Raw genomic sequence first — 17,820 nt, 5'->3', positions numbered from 1 at the left:
GCTTTTGAAACTGGGTTTGTAAACATGTTAATAAATTAAGCAAACAATCCTTGATCTCAGAAATGTTTTTTTGGAAAAATATTTTGGAATGCTCTTGTTGCGTTGCACACCTACCATCAGGATGCCCTGGTGCACTTGTGAAAGGAAGTACTTGGTTATTTGTTACCTATAAATGTGCTTAGGTCTGGCTGGTGTAGTTCTGGTGTCATTCAGGGAGTGTCCCCACAGCAGCTCAAAGGACACCAGAGCTTTCCAGATGTTTGGGAAAGCATCTTGGCCACTGACACACACACACAGCATTGCTGCATTAGCAGGGCAGTGTGGCTGGGCTGTCTGAGCACTCGTCATCACCTTGCTCTGATCATGTATGATGAGTCTGTGTGGAGCATCAGAGGTTCCCAGCCAGTCCTCAGCCCAGAGCCTCCCAAATCCTTTCTCACTACTGGCACTGTGAGGGGACCTTTGGGGTTCTTCGTTTTCCTGGGAACAAAATCAGTCAAGACTGAGTTTACTCGGGATAAACAACCGTGGTCTTGTCAGCAAGCCAAAACAAGTTGTTGACAAACTGGCTATTAACCCAGTTTGGTTGCTTAGCTCATCAAAATGCGCTCTTATTCCAAATAAGTACAAGGCTGTGTCTAGGGCTCTGTGTGGGGCCTGGCTCAGCAGCCTGCCTTGGTCACCTCTCCCCGCTGCCAGCCCACCACAGTATGGATCTGTCTGTGCATTTGTGGTCAGGGAGGAGAGCAGTACACTCAAACATCTTCTTAATGCAGTCAGTGGCACCGCTGGCTGAGAGAAGGCTTAGAAAAACTTCCTGCCTTGCCATTTGAGTATGTTTTGGTCAGTAAGTTGTATGAACATGTTGGTTCAGCAGATATTAAAAGTATGTAATAATTCTTGTTATCTGCAGACCTGCTCAGCAGTTGTTGTGGCTGGAGTTGTTACTGTCATCATCTATAGCTTTCATAGTAATAAGGTCATGCAGTCTTGCAGAGTCTTCTGCACCGCTCTTGTTCTGCCATTGCACGTTCTCTGTATTTTTCCCAGAAACGTCACTTTCATTTATGACCAGACAACTCTGCTTAGTGAAGAAATGAAGGTGTCTGTCAATTCTCTAGGCACTTGTCCCTCCCAAGGGGAACTCCGGCAGTGAGTCAGCTCCAGCTTCTTGGCACGCAGACAATGTGGACTCATTGCCTTCTGCCTCGTGGAAACGAAGTCCAGGTGCCTTCTCCTTCTGGAAGCCTGCCGTCTGCTGCCAAGGCCCACTTCTTTTTGTGTTCACAGGGTTGTGCTGGATGGGAGCTGTGCACCCAGGTGAGCGCAGAAACTGCTGTCTCCTCAGCTCCCATGTGGGAGCTTTCTGGTGTGTGTTGAGTGACTGGGTTGAAATTCACAGCTGGAATGGTTGATGTTCCACCACCTTAACCCTAACAGAATTCCATCCACAACTTTATGAGCAGTTTCAGAGACAAATCAAATGAAATTTTGCCCCCAATTTTTTTAATTTGATTCTCAGCAGCAAAAGGAGTCTCAGAAATAACACAGGAAAAATTGGCCATTTCGACGTGAACAAAACAGACCTAAATTTTTGCCTTTTATTATGCCAGCATATCTACTACATTGTGAAAAATGAAATGAAATACCTGAAAAAAGGAGGGTGCTGAGAGACTGGAGGATGAAGTTGCTAAGACACAGCTTGAGAAGTCGTGGCAGTCCAGTGAAGTTCCCAGTGACTGGGAAGGGGGAAACATAACCCTCATTTTTCAAAAGGCAAAAGAGTTCTCATTTCTTTGCTCATTTCCGACTCCTGAGATCATTACAAACTACAGGTACAAGGCTCCATGGATTATTTACTTTCACACAAGAAGATGAAGTTACATGCATGTTGACTTTTTAAATGCATTATTAGTTGCAGTCAAGATTCTGATTTTGCCTTAAGAATCATGAGGAAGCATATTTTGGTGAAAAGTTAAAGTATAACTTATCCCCAGTACTTTCTTATTCTTGTAAGTCTCTAAGGAGTCTACAACAGTACTAACAAATCGATTTTTCAGAAGGAAGACTACCTGAAAAAGAGCTGCACCCCTCAGGAGCGAGGCGCCAGGACAGCTTGCTTGGTTGTCAGTGGTGTGACACAGTTGGCAAGAAGGTTCTCCCTGTCCCTGGTCAGGGAGTTTCAGCCTGATAGGCTGAAAAACAGGCAGAGGATATAAATGGGTTGTACATCGCTAAAGATCTCTGTGCCGGCCTTTAATAACCATTGCTAAAAATAACCAGTTTCAATTGTTTCCTGCAGCTTTGACATCTCATCTTTCTCATGACACCCCCGGTCTTTACAGCCACAGCCAACTTGCCACATCTGAAGAGTTTCAGGAAGGAAGCTAGCAAGCCACTGTAGCGCTGAGGTAGAACCGCAGTGAGACCTGGGGCAGCGGTCATTGCATGAATTTCAGTGCTTGCCTTCAAAAAAGAAGGCACTTTCTTAGTTGCTGTGGGTTTCAGTAGTGATTTCAAACTTGCTTTTCTAAGAGATCATTTTCTTTCTTTTATGTACCTTGAGTTTAGATTCAGTGTAATGGAAGAGGAGGTAAGGCTCAAATCATTTCCATGCATCAGTGCTGTCACCATCCTTTTTGATAAGCATTTTTGGAAATATTGACTTTCTTCTGAAAAAGTACAGTATATTCCAGCAAAAGATAATAGTGTAAATGGATATTTAGATAACAGTGCATTTGAATTATCATCTGTATCAGCTTTTACCAGAAAATATTCTTTTGCTATGAAAGTAAAGAGTAAAGTAACTATTTAGAGCAGGGACCTGCACGACTTCTCTCAGAGCTGTGTCTGAGGCTATTGCAGGAGACATAATGTGCCACGACGTTGGTGTTGTGAAGTAGAGAAGCTTCCCTGGCTGTTGCTCTCTGGAGGAAGCCGGGACAAAGGAGACAGCAGACTCTGTAAGTAGCCCTCTGAGACCCTCTGAAGGCAGACTTGAAACCAGATTTAGATAACCCCAGGAGATGGGGCAGGATGGCAGAATGCCTGCAATAAGATGCCTGGTGACCTGCCATTGATCTTCAGGGGGCCATCAGAGCCCAGAAGTGGGGGAAGAGTTGGGAAAGGCAATTAACCTAAGTGGTCACAGATGTTCTCACTCTGTATCTGCCCTCTGTGGAGTTCAGTGCTGCAGTTTTTGTGGAATGACAAACTCTGGGTCCTAAATGGAGCTGCTGTCCCTCACAGGAATTAATTTTTTTCCAAAGGTCCGTGCTGCAGCTGTGCAACAGGAGATTTTAAATGCAGAAACACGTGAAACTATCATGCAGTAGACCTGTGTATTCGGATCCAAACTAGAAGCTGTTTTGTCTGAGGAATAATTGCAGGTTTTGATATGAATTAATCCAATAAATTATTCTAAAAATGGGGAGATCTTTATCAATTGCGAAGGCCCTGTGTAATCCTCAGTGAATCTGGGGTCCTTTTCAGCAGTCCTTTCTCTCCCCCTCTTTAAGCAGACCAAAGAAGGTGAAATGAACATGGAAGATGTAAAGATTATTTTTTGCTATCAGGTTTTAGCTAAACTTCTTACTAAAAGATTTAAGTGTATGTGCGTGCCTGTGTGAGTGAATTTATTTACTTATTTAGGACAACTTTCATTTTACTATTTCTTATTCATATAATATCTTGTTTGGTTAAGATTTTATTAGCTTATTTGGAAAAGTTACCTTGCTGAGTGGACTGGGCTTCCTTTTTTACTGAGTCATACAGCTATTTCCAAACATCTTGAGATTTTGGGTACTTTATTTTCTACTTCTCCCTGAAAAAACTGCAGTATCCCAGCATTGTTTTCTGCTGACAGCATTAAATTGGCAGAAGAGCTTTGAAGATAATTGACAAAATGACAGTATAGGATAAAATGTTGGAAGGAAACGTCTGACACAGGCATTCTTGGACTTTCTAACAGTTAAACCACAATGGCCTGTTGAAATGAATGAATTACTCCCGCGAAAGAAAGTAAATTTTATCCCTCCCAGAACTTGTATATGGAACAAAATGGCAAAGAACCGCTTACAGCAATGAATTGTATGGTCTGTGTCTCACAGCAGGCTAAAAGCTGGGCTGAAATTCATGCAGCCTGCTCAGAGGTTATCAGGAGCAGAGAAAAGCCATCAGACATCTGTAGTGGCAGCTGAGCCAGAGCTGGCAATAACCTTGCCTGTCACGGCTTCAGTGATGGATGCAAAGGGGGAAAGGTTTCTAGAGGTCTCCTTCCAAAAGCTCACAACATTGAGCAAGAAAACACATTTCTGCCCTGAGCCTTGTTGTCAGTAAGATCTGATCCTGGACATTTTAATGGCACCTAAGTTTCATATTAAATTCAAATCCCACCCTGAGCTGTGACAGGTGACCCTGAAGGGCCTTTGTAACCAGTGCCATCATCCTGCACAAACACATCACCTTGCACAAACACACTGTCTTGCACAAATGCATCTTTCTGCACAAATTACCTTGCTTGCCCGGCCCAGGAAAGGAGGCAGCACGGAAACAGATACACAGGCACGGAAGGCAAAAAAAGAAGCACAGCATTGGATTTAATGCTCTAAGTTAGCCAGAGAAGAAAGAAACAATGTCAACACAATTTCCAGAATGAGCTAAAAATATACCTCTTGGTTTATTTTTAGATGTGCCATGCTATCCAATAACAGTTCAGCTTTATGGCATGTAGAAATAGGATCCAGATTCTGATTTTGGTTGTATTGCTGGAACTGCTCCATTGACTTCAAAGACACTTAATATTTTCACCAAAGTAATTTGATCAGAATCTGGCCGTAGATGTGTTGTTCTTCATGTGATTCACTTACACGTAAGCTTTTGTGAGAAAGAAATCTTTCAAAGAGCAATGTACTGATCTGTTTCACAGCTTTTTGAGGTTCAAATTATATGATGTGTCCTGAAAATGAACAGTGCTATATGTATGCTAAGCGTTGTGACATATTATATAAATGCATAATCCCAAGCATGCTATTTTCATTCTTGCCCGCAGCACAGTCGTTACGTATCTGTAGTAGGCTGAAATGCAACCAACGTTGCATTTAACAAAAGTAATGGATTATGTTTGTATATCGAGTTGTTAGGTGATCTGCTGCTTCTTACATCTAGGTCACTACTCAGATCTGCCAGGGTTAAGCATGGTCACTCATTGCTGTCTGTCTGTGTGCTTCTGCTGCAGCAGAACTTGTTCCCCTCTGTAACTCATCAGCTCTGGTCAGATCCAGGGAAAATGCTTTGTGGTGATCACGTGGCAGGAGGAAAATGCCATTCTTTGTTCCGGAATATCCTGTTCAAAGCACAGCTGAGCAGCGCTGGTGACAGGGGTGTAAAATGAATTAAGGACACACAGCTGAAATATCATCACAAGCACTGAAAAGCTAACTAAAATAGGAGAGAGAATGTTTAATAAGCCAACAGTTATCTTAAGATAGTAGTTTCTTTTTTACGAAGATCCAGCATGCTTGCCATAAAGCGTGGAACAGAAGGTCCTAGTAAAAGATGCAAGCCCAACTTTGAGAGCACCAAAGTTTATTCCAGCTGCAAAAACATGTATTCAGGTTTTTTTCAGGTTAAATTTGTATCTCATGCCTAATGTTTGTCATTGTTCCTGCACTGCTGATATTTGCCCCACAGAAGCACATTAAAAATCCACCCAACCAAATCTGAAGGCCTTCCGGTCCGTTTTTATGGAGCTCTTTCAGGGAACAAAGACTGCAGTTGTTCCAACCTCACGGATACAAAACAGCTGAGCATGCGCCCTTCCCTCTGATTTCCATGGCAGATGTTGCTGAGTAAGGGCTGGCTGGGCTGCTGACAGGGCCATGTGGGAGGAAGATGAAGGTGCAGGAGGATGGACAGGCTGTGGGAGCGGATCCCTTTCCTTTCACACACATGGGAGTGGTCACGGAGCTTCCCTGCTGCAGCAGCCTCTGAGGATCCTTGCACAACTCGGCCTGCTTTAAGCTTTTAACAAGGGTGTAGGAGTTCAGAAAAAAAATAAAAATACCTCCCTTCCCACAAGAAAAACATTAATTGCAAAGGTTTGTTTTGATGTAGCGTGTACAATAAACTTGAATTGCCGAAAGTGAACCACACGGTTGTGCAAGTATCTCTTTTTTTCTTTGTTTTTTTTTTGTCCTACTTTTCATTCCTGGTTAGCTGTTCATTTTGTTTTGCTCTCGGAGAAGGCATGCTGCACACTGGATCCCAGTCCCAGGGAGGCCAATGGCAGAGTCCCTGGGGCCGCTATCATCCCAGGGCTGAGACAGCTCTGCTCTGCTAATCCTGCTGGGGCTGCCCCATTACACACCAGCAGACAAACTGCTCCCTGTCATGTCCAGTCCAGACAGCTTTCGCTGTGATTCATTTGTCAGGCAAGGCAAGCATTAATGCTGAGTAATAATACCTAAATAGTGCAAGGAGATAGGTTCCACTCTCCTTGTAACTGTGTTACTAATTATGAGTACTGCTTACTTCATATAACACTCATCTGTTCTAATACTCTTCGAGAAGCGAGGAGCCCAGTGTTTTTAGGGCTCCATACAAACAAGGCCTTGATGTTACAGCATGCTCTGTGCTGGGAGCCCATGTGTACTCACAGCTTCAGTGTCAACATCGAGCTCTGGAGACCTCAGCTGAACCCAACACGGATGCTTCAGATTTATTTTTCTGTTAACAGGCTCAGAATCTGGATCTTGGTTATTATTATTACCAGTACACAGCAAGCCAAGATGTGAAGGACAAATGAAAGGACAGTCTAAAATGCAAATGATGCAATAAATGGGCACAGAAAATAGAAGGGAGAGAATGTAATCCAAAGGGACAAGGCCAAGAAAATGGTTGTTCAATTTAGGAAGAGCAGTCCAACAAAACTGACTAATATTTAACGGTCACATACTCACAGTAGAGTCATTTACTGTGGCCAGAAATGAAGAAAACATTAATGACTGACCTCTTCCATTCCCTTTTCTCTCCTTTTTTCCCTTGCCCTTATCCCATCCCATCCCATCCCATCCCATCCCATCCTGTCCCATCCCAACCTTCTCTTCATCTTTGTGCTTGGCTTCCCTGCAGCAAGATGAAGGCCTGATCTCAGCCTTGTTCCCCCTATTACTGGTAGCATAGTAGGCATAGGTAAGGATTGCTGGTTGTCAGGGGAAGGGAGAAAGCTTCTGCTTTAGGAGTGATGGAAATGGAAGCAAACTCTTACCCTTCTTGTCCCCGTTCACATTTCACTGACAGTAACAGTCCTTCTCCTTTCAGACCTGCCCAGTGCCACTACAGAATTTACTTAGAATTCATGGGAAATCTTATGCCCTTTGTTTTAGTAGAAACTGAAGTGTGGAAAACACCAATGAAGTTGTCCAGGGAGTCTATAGAAGAGAGAGAACCAAATAAACAAATATACAAATAAATACATCTTTTCACACGTAGGATGTTACCCATCTACCAAGCATTCTTTTTTTTTCTGAGCAGTATTTTCTATACGTAGTCTTCTATGTTTTTTTCACACATTTTTGAGGTTTGCATTTCTTAATTTGCTTTGCAAATACTTGTGCCAGTGTTCATACCATTCATAAGCTGCATGACACGATCACCTCAAAACCTTTTTGTGGATTGGCCAGTTGTGCAGACAGGGGTTACAAACAGTGCCATGTGACAAATCAGGCCAAAGGACAGGCAGCTGATGTGCTAAGCAATAGTCCTAATGTATAGCTCATGAGAAAGCCATTGGCTGAAATTGGCTTGTCAGTCATTTGTTAAACATTTATTAGCACCAAAGGCTATGTCCTGGATGAACTCAGCTGATTCTCACACCCAGGAAGAGTTAATGCGTCCTGAGGCTTGTGTTTATGGAACTACGCATTCGTTCATTGATCTCTTACCAATAGAAGAAGGCTTAAGGAATGCAGTTTTGTTGTTAATATTTTGCTCAATGTTGAGACAAAGGACAACAGTATTCTATAGCTGCCCTGTCAGTCTGAATGGACACGTCATATACAGCAAATGACAAAGTTAATAATTAACATAAAACTCTCCAAGTCCTACAGCCGAGTCCTAGCATCCTTCCTTACCTTTTCTTCTTCTTCTTCTTTCTGGGGAGGTGGATTTAATCTTCTTTCTGCAAGTCTGTAAAAGAATCAATTTATAGAAACAACAGCATTGATAGAATTCATTAAAATATGCCTAATTATTTGCAAAATTAAATATTGTTTCCAAAACTGTTATAAATCTGAGCATAAAAACTTCCAGTGGAAATTCCTGTCCTTTTACTGCAGCATTAGCATTTAGAGCATTTTTAAAGGAGCAATATTGCCACGTGTCCAAAGCAATTCCAAATTCCAATTAAAGGATAACATTACGTTGAACAGTTACAATGTTAGAGATTTGTGCATGATTTATAAGGTATAGGCTGAAGTGGTTTCTTTCAAACGTCTACACAGACCTGAAGGTGGTACGTAATGTATATGTGTGTATCTGTATGCATCGTAAAACTGCACACATGTAAATATGCCATGTACAGGCACACAGACCAGTTCAGGCACACAGGCACACTCCAAAGACATCTTCCATTACGGATGTTTCTGTCAGTGGGAAGGAACGTGATCTTTCGTAACAAGGAAGTAATTGTTTATTTTTTCCTTGCCATTTTGTGGCAGGAATTAGACATTTCGTGTTTCTTATTACCATGCAGTAATTACTCCCTGTATGCTGAAGGCACAAGTAAAGCAGAGTGTTTCCTAATTCCCAGAAGGCTTGTGTTATCTCATGGTGACACACACACACAGAGCGTGGTGTGACATTTCTTTCTGATATAGGTAAATTGGCTAATGCTATATTTCAGATACAGCTTTGCAGTTCCATTAAAACCACACTTGCATTTCCCTGGTTGCAAAATACTTCTTCGAGCTGTAGAGTACAGAATAAAAAAATTGTGGAGTGCTTTTGCCACTGAGATTTTAATAAAATCCCGAAAAGGACTAAACAGAAACACGCCACTGCTGAAAAGCTCCATAGACAATATTTGGGAGAAAGCTGCTTTCTTTACTTTAGGAAAGGATATTAATAATCCCATGTGGCCGACAAGCAACAGTATGAGGACAGCTTTCTTAAAGCATATTGCCAATATAAAGGACACGTATTATCACTAAACAATTTCATGGTGCTACTCTCAGGTTCTGACTATTCCAAGCTTTCATCTCTTCTATCAGCAAATCGAATGAGCAGCCTTCTGCACGTGCTCTCATCCCATGCTGCTCTCACTTCTCAATATTCTCAGTCATGAACGAGCCCAGGATACATCCCAGCTTCCCAGCTGGCTCCTTGTGCTGCTGCTGCTGCAATGAGCAGTTTGGAGAGATGGACAATTCCGTGTCGTGACGAGACCCCAAATCCATCATTACATTCTAGTTGTAATGTGTTTTTATCAGTCCCCCATAGCAAGGTGTCATTCACTACTCTGCCCTTCACTTGAGATTAAACTCCACCAAGAGGAATGCATAGTGAGTCTGGCCATGTGAAGACAGATTCATGACAGGATAAACTGGGGACAGAGAAAAGACCCTTCTGATTATTATACCTGAAGAGCTCCTCCAGGTCCCTCTCAGTTCCTTCTAGAAAAGAATGTGAGCCATGGAGCACATATTCTCAGTGTAAATAAGTTACTGCTTTCTGCCAGTGAGGTGATACAGCCCTTCCTTTATACTAGCTATTATACTCACAAATAAATTCATGCATGTACGTTATAAATGCATGTAATCTCTAAAGCCCAAGCTCCTCTGTGTTACAGAATCATCAGTAGAGGAATTTTTTTCATTTATTAAATGAGAACTTGGACATGGGAAGATTCTCCAAGGGGAACTCCCATCTATCATGAGAAAATCATGAACCAGGCTGTCTTCCAACTATGGTCGTAAGTCATTTTATTTTTTCTCTTAGTAAAAATCACTCCTGCTAGTCTGAGATATTAACAGGTGGATTTTTGGCAATAGCTTTTCATGCTTTACATGCTTTCCATCAAGAAAAAGGGGGAAACACATCTGGGTTGGAGAGAAGAGCAGACAAACAATTAACTCCAATACAGTTAGTGGCAATAATGAGATCAAGATGAAAAACATATTTTTTGATTGTGGTTTTCTTTTTTTCCTAAAGTTGTTTCTGAAACGAAGTCCCCTATGGATGCATTTCTCAAGATGACAGCCTCTGCTTTGCATCTGTCCTACAAAACTGAATATGAGCTCTGAAGTTCAAAACTGGATTTCAAGTCAGACAAAGTTCAAGGCAGTCTTGGGATTTTGGCTTGGTTTCACATCTAATTGCATAGTGTAAAATGCTGGTCATCTCAAGTCAGTGACACAAACTTATTTGTTTCAGTGGGGCAAGAACGTCACCAATGGCAGTTTAGCAGTCAGTTACCAAAAAAAAAAAAAAAAAAAAAAAAAAAAAACCACTCTGATTTTGACCAGACAGTCATTAGGACATCTTTATTCATGCCCATATCAGCCATACCTATAGTATGCTGGATCTATGTTTCCCTCTCCTTACACTTATCAAAACTTCCCTGCCACTCTTTTGCTGGATCTCTTGTGTCAAAGGTTGCAATCTTCAGATCCAAGAGACAAAATATTTGCTAGGAAGTACCACAGCTTGAGATAAAGCTCTGACAGCATTTTGGTGCTTACAGTCCAAATCCCAGTGGAGCCATAGGGCAGATCCCACTTATTTGAATTGTCTCTAGATCAGTTCTTTTTTAAGCTCTAGAAGCACTGGATGCCATCATGTGAGATAAGCCAGAAGTGTTTGTCAGAACAAATTGGCAATAATTCTGAGCAGCTATTATCTTCAGTTTTTTTATCATCATGTCATCCTCAAACATTCATGACCATAGATGGTATGAGCTTTTTGCCTTTATTCAGGAATTTCTTCTTCAAATTCTCTTTTTCTGAAGGCAGCCTGTGCTTGGATGACACAGAAAACATCTGGAGCATGATGCAGCCCCTCGCATCCCCATCCGACAAACAGATGGCTGAGCACGCCTCGGGCAGCGCAGGAATATCACCCCACTCAGAGAGCTTTAACCATAACTCAGCTAGTTGCTCCAAAACATCATATGTTACACCAACATTTTGCACAAATTGAGTAATGTGAAATGTTCTGCCAAGCCTCCTCGGTGCGCTCCTCCTCAGCTGTCAGCCCCAGGACAATGCTGGCAGTGAGGAGCCCTGCGCTCCCGCAGGAGCTCAGCTGGCCTGAGCCTGGACTGAGGCCAAATGGCTCCTCAAACGCTTTCCATGGGCTACAGCCAAATGTATATTGCCTGCTGCATTCATGCCATTCCTTCTGGTGGAAGGAAGGCTTGCATGAAAGCTGTTGGAGTGCTTGCAGTCCTCTCTGGAAGTGGGTGAGGGAGAGGCCCTCCCTGGAGAGCTCACACCGCAGTGTTTTCAGTGACGATAAGTTTACACATAGATACTGTGCCGCCAGATTTTGTTTGCTCAAGCCTCATTAAACTTTGTGGAGTTTAAATGTAGCAAAGCCCCAACTCTGGCTTATAGTATCCTCCTTGTTGACCACTGGCCTTGCCGTAATGACCAGAGTGGCGTTCTAGGAGGGCATCTGATGCACTGCTTCACCCTCACCCACTGATTTCTCTCACATTTCTCCACCACAAAGCATAGGGGTTGAGGGGCTCTGTTTCTTCCCTAGGTGTTGGTCTTGATCAAACTGAGCATATACTTCAGCGGAGCGTTCATCCATAGCCACTTTTCAAGCAGCAGTGAGTGGAGCAGAGCGTGGACACAAAAGCTCCTCTCCGTTCATCACTCTGGATTGGTAACGGCTTTTGCAGTTCAGTTTTGTAAAATAGGGGGGTTGTTATATGGACACCAGTGGTGTTGTGAGAAGGTTGTTGCTGCGTCAACTTAGTAAGGCATTGCACAGCAGGATATTAGTGGGCCATGAAGATGATGAAAGGGCTGGAGCACCTCTCCTGTGAAGAAAGGCTGAAGGAGCTGGGCTTGTTCAGCCTGGAGAAAGCTCCAGGGAGATCTCATTATGGCCTTCCAGTACTTGAGGGGAGCTAACTGACTGTTAGTTATTGCACATGTCAGTGGAAGAGAAAGATTTTGAAGAACTGAAAGAAGCCAAGAGATCCTCTGGACGTAAGTAAGGCAAAAAGACTGCATTGGCAAGCTGCCTCTTGTGGTCAAGGAAACAGGATCCTATGCCCACTTTCAGCAATGAGAAAATAGTTGGAAGGAATGTCTTTTAACCAAGAATGTGTGTTTGCATTTACTCATATTTGAAGTTAACAGCATAGAAGGATGTTGTGCTATTTATAGTTTGCATAGCAATGAAATTTCACAACTGAGGAATATCAGGCTAAGATTACTTCAAGCTGAATAGTAAGAAAAAATATATGTAAAAATACATTCCATACAATCCATTGGTTTTTTGAACAACAAGCCTATGATGGATTCACATTTTGATAGTTATGTAGGTAAGTAATGAAGTAAGCAGAGAGTTCAAGTTAATTGCATATGAATTGAGATCTGCACCAGAAAAGTGTTAGAGGTCTGCAAACCCAACTTGTTAAAAGCCACTGATGCATTTGTTGTTCTCCATTTTCCAGGGGTGGAACTGCCCATTGCCTGCAGTGGGAGGAATCCCATTTACTCCAGGCTGGTATATCTTCCCCAGAGTGCAGTAGTCTGGGCTGCAATCATTAACTCTGATTACAAAAGAAGCTAATCCCTGACGTTGTGCCTCTGCAGTGTCTGTGTCAGAGCTCTTTCCAGAGCAGTGATCTCCATTTTGGTCCTTCGAGGGTTCTCCGGGAAATGCTTGAAGGCCTTCTGTTGGGTCAGAGCCAGTAGTTCCTGGAACAGATCCTTCTCTTGCCTCTTTCTCTTTTGAACTCCATGTTGGCCAATCTCTATGCACTGCCTACTGCTCGGTGGGAGCTATGGTAGCAAACAGCCCAAAGCAGTGTTTAAAAAAAGGAGGAAGGGGGTTAAGGTTATACTTTCTGAACATCAGTCCCCATGACAAATGCAATAAAATGCTTCTGCTCCCTTAGCACCACCCCATCTTCATTTTGCACTCGAGTCCTGACGAGGTGGTGAGATGTAATACAGATTGCTTTCACTTGCTCCAGGGCCTCATGTCACAAAGATGAGATGCTTTGGAACATGGCAAGACAAGGGGTAAGGAATTTGGGGGCATTGTGGTGTTCCAAGTAAATAGATGGCACTGGTCAGCAGATGAGTCACTCTGTAACGCCCCAGGTTCTCTTTGTATAGGACAGTCTCAGTGAGGGAGTCTCAGAAATCGTGATGAACCTTGCAAAGGCCTTGTACGAGAGAAGTGCCTTGTCACAGTGGTGGCCTACCAGCTTCAGCATTCCTCTCTGTACTATGCTCTTGTGCAATATTCAGCCCTGCTGGTTTGCGCAGTGTTGGCTGCTCTAATGAGTCTCCTGACTGAATCCCAATGCATACACCAGATCAAAAGAGCTTTCCATGGATTTTACACTGTTTATTTTGCTGCCTTCAGTGCCTGTGCTGCAGTCTTAGGCGCTTTGTGAATGGATAACCACCACATAATGTTTGGAGTCTCTGCATGCAATACTTGAGGAAAGGTGGTCCAGCATGTCTGTCAGTGTCACATGGAGCTCTCTGGCTTTGCCTTGGTACAGAGGCCAGGACAGTATCTTCCTTACTCCCTCTTTATCTTGGAAATGTTCCCTAAATGACTCCACATTCTGGTGGTTCCTTGAGAGTGGTGCCACACCGCTTTCAGACCGTATGACATCACATGGCAGTTCAACTTTGTTCCTTAGCGCCGCTGCAGGACAGCAGTCTGTACTTTCATATCAGGGCTTGTGGAGGTCACTAACCACACCCTGCAATTTCAGAGACAGCGCTTCTGTTACCAGAGCACTTAGCTCTATTTCTTCACGCTGTTTTTTTTTTTCATGTTTATGGCAGATTACTACCTGCCTCTCTGAAATAAAATACAAGTTCTGTAACCTCCTACTCACACGTTCAGTGTTTCTGGAGACCTAAAGCTGCATGACCAATGCATGCATCTGCTGGTCTGATGCAAAAGGCGGAACTTGGCTGTTTTGTTAAAATCACAAATGACCCGTCAACACTGAGCTCTCCCTTTCAGTCTCTCCAAGTTACAGGAAAATTGGTGTGGGTTGCTAATAAGGCTTCTGCCACCACTCCAGCTAACTTTGTCTGCAACGCCAGTCAAGACAGTGACCAATTTTGCAATTTCAAGATGGAAGTGATAGTGTAGTGGTACCTAGTAGTGCTGAATTCCATTTTAGCCTTCTGGAATGGGACATTTTGATCTCTTCTGGAAAAAAAAGAAAAGAAAAAAAAAAAAGATCTTTGATTACCATTTGACAAAATGATTTGACTGACACGTGGAGCTGCGGAGCAAAAATACTGCAGCCATTCTCCTTTGCCAGATGACTAATAAGGTGGAAGGAAGAGTGCTCATTAGAATGTTGAACAAATAGTTGCAGCAACATATACTGTAGAAAAATAATTTACAACCACTGTAGATGTCTTCCAACACCACTGTGTGGGCAATTTTAATAGAAGAAATGGAGGCAAATGCAAGCAGCTACTGCTGGAGGCGAGAAAGGTGATGGTTACTTAAAAATGCCATTGACTGACCTCACTTCGCAGAGACTCCTCGTAGATCATTAAATGGATCATGTCATAAATCATTTGCCCATCCCAATCCTTTGTTCTGACAGTGTTCTTCCACAGTGCTACGAGTCATCTGATTTGTCAGACAGTAGGATGGTGTCAAAGTTCTGTTCCATGTCTCATTTTGTGCCCCAAGGCTGAGAAAAAGGATTTAGCTGCAGCAGTGAAGAGCAGATAGAACTATGGCAATTGCCTGGTACATTTGCCTTCAAAATAGTTATATAACATTACTTTGACTTGTTGCATAAATCCACAGGACTGATATTAAAATGGAACCAATTGTGCCAAATTTCACGAGCCCTTCAAATGAATCCTCACACTCCATCGTGACTAATGCCTTCTAAGGTTCTGAGAACATGACAGTGGCTTGCACGTTCTGCTCTGGTTGAGAAACAAAGAATCTCCATTCATAGAGAAATCTTTCAAGTAACTTCATATAAATCAATCACAACTGCACAGTCAGTTTTCTTCATCTCGTCAGGTTTTAATTAAGAAGTTACGTCAACAAGCGATGACAGACTTGAGCAGCATAGCCTTCTTCAGAATGTGCAGATTCATCTGAAGGTGAGAACACAGAACAAATCTCCGTGCTGCCCACAGAATATGAGCAGAAAATGACCTGCAACACAGAAGAAAGAGCACTGAAAGACAGATTTAAAGAAGAATTCTCTCTGACCATTAATTCGTTGGCCTAAATGTAGCTGCAGAATAAATGAGGCAACTGTATGTTGCAACACTTGGCTGCATGACATCAGCATTCATGTAATGGTGATTATAGCTTATAAGGAGTGAGGGAAAGATGGTCCTTGTTTTCTTTCCATGTATTCTCCTGTACATTTTATTGGCTTAGTTTTGAATTGAGGAGCATATTAGAGGATGGAAATCCTTGTTACAAAGCTATCCAGCACTGACTATATCCTTCTCTTTGCACTGTATCCTCCTGGTGGATTTAACTAATGTGTGAAAAGTACTGACACATACCCTGACCAGATTCCAACAGATTTCCAGGCAAGTCTTGTGAAAACCCAGAACTGACAATCCAATATGAGGAGAAAGGAAAACAAGGCAATATGATTTAGAGGTTCAACCATTTCAGGCCTCCTTTCAACACCATAGAGAGGGAGAGATAATGGACAACTCCATTTAAAATAATTTCTTTCAAGACAGATAACCTTAAAAATAAAGAAGAGAAACCAACAGATATGGGGGTTGTGAAATCTTCTGTCCATAGACTTGTAACTCATTTAGTTTTCTGCTTGCTCAGGAATTACAGATTAAGGAACTTAGATCAGATTCACAAGAAAAGTAGAGGACTTTGGGGACTTTTTTATCTTTGACCACAAACATGAAGGGCTTACATTTTTATCTTTCAGTTAGTTAGCTCAGGATTACCTAAGATATAGGGACTTACTGAGGATTTGTAGAAGTCTTTTCAAAGTGCTTTTGTTTCTACATTATCAAGCAGTTTAGGCTGGCAACTTCAGGATTCCTCACTGACTTTGTTTTTGTTTGGTTTATTTAAAGATGTGTTTCATATAACATGAGCGTTATAACTTTTTCTTTCCATTAATAATTGAATGTCTTAAGTAAATGCCATGATTTAATCTATTTTTATCCTTCCATAGCAATGTCTGTCGATAAAGTAACTGAAAGAGAATGGGAAAAAAACTAAAAATCTGTTTTCTCAGTCTTAATCTATTCCAGCACATTGCAAAGCTTTTGCTTTCTCACATTTTGTGATATTTCACCTGCATTATCCTGAGTTAGGCCTCAGTTCTGCACAGGTATCCAGCCATACTGACTGCTGCAGTTAAGCAGCATTTTGTTCTCTCAGTCTCATTCTCTGAGGATTCTGAGGACATAAAGAAGATGACAGCTTTAAAATTTAACTTGCTGCCTATTCTTTCATCATGAGAAGCTGCTTTAAGACTATGCAAGTTTCAATCAGTGACTGATGCTTAGTGCACCAAATAAATGCTCTGGATAGATATGAGCCCATATTTTGCTTATGATATTTGGGAAATATTATCTCACTGTAGAAAAGTCAGAGAACAATATTATGCAGGCAGGCAGGATTTCTGGGAAAATAAAAGAAAGTCTAAAAAAGAATAAAGAGGATAGGAAAGGTAAAAGATGAAAGCAGTGCTGGAGAATTTACCATGTAGTTAGCAGCTTCATAATGATCAGTAATAACCTGCACTTCTCAGAGGCAGGCAGCATAACCACAAGATAATTTACAGGAAAAAAATCAATAACTGCACATCAAGAAACTCACATGCTTACTGATAACTACATCGTCATGGACAAGCAATTTATTTGTACAAAGAAGACAAAAATATTTCCCTCCTCTCAGTAAATATTTTTGCCCCTTTTAAAATGGTCAGTAACTTTCTAGACAGAAAAGTATGTTATCATACCTGCCATACACTCTTCTTCTGAGGTTTGCATTGTTGGGTAAAAAAATATATGAAACACTTTGGCTTCAGCTTTATCTTCCAGACTTTTATGTACCTTCTCTCAATACAAGCAAAGGGCAGTATTGTGTTTGAGATGCATCACCTGGGTCCAAAATGGAGGGGAGTAATCTGTATTTATCCCACACCTCCTCTGACAGAGCGCTGAAGGGTTTGTTTTCAAAAGCAGTTTCTGATTTTGTTGTGCTTGATGCATGTGCCCAGTTCGATCAGCCTGGGGTCACATATTTAATGCCCCCAGCTCCAGCTGAGGTCCATGAGATCTACAGTTCTTCCTACACACAAGTCAAGGTGAGGATGCTCTAAGAGCAATCAGGAATGTCATTTCCCCAAGTCAGAAGCCATGTTTGAAAGTCAAGGTTTTACTCTGTGATTATTAAAAATATTTAATTTAGGTGCCTTGAGACTTAACTGGCTGTAAGAAGCCTAGGGCTCCTGTGGGCCAAGTGAGAAGCTTAAAGGCTGGCAGTGTGAATTTGTAATCTCTGTAGAACAGGATATCATCTCAGCACACAAATCCACCCAGAGGTTGAACCCTGGTGTGCTTTGGAAGTGCTCATGTT

This window comes from Lagopus leucura, unplaced genomic scaffold (assembly GCF_019238085.1).
Source record: "Lagopus leucura isolate 7727_CA_CO unplaced genomic scaffold, USGS_WTPT01 Super-Scaffold_73, whole genome shotgun sequence".
Taxonomy (NCBI): domain Eukaryota; kingdom Metazoa; phylum Chordata; class Aves; order Galliformes; family Phasianidae; genus Lagopus; species Lagopus leucura.
This window is presented reverse-complemented; position numbering follows the sequence as displayed.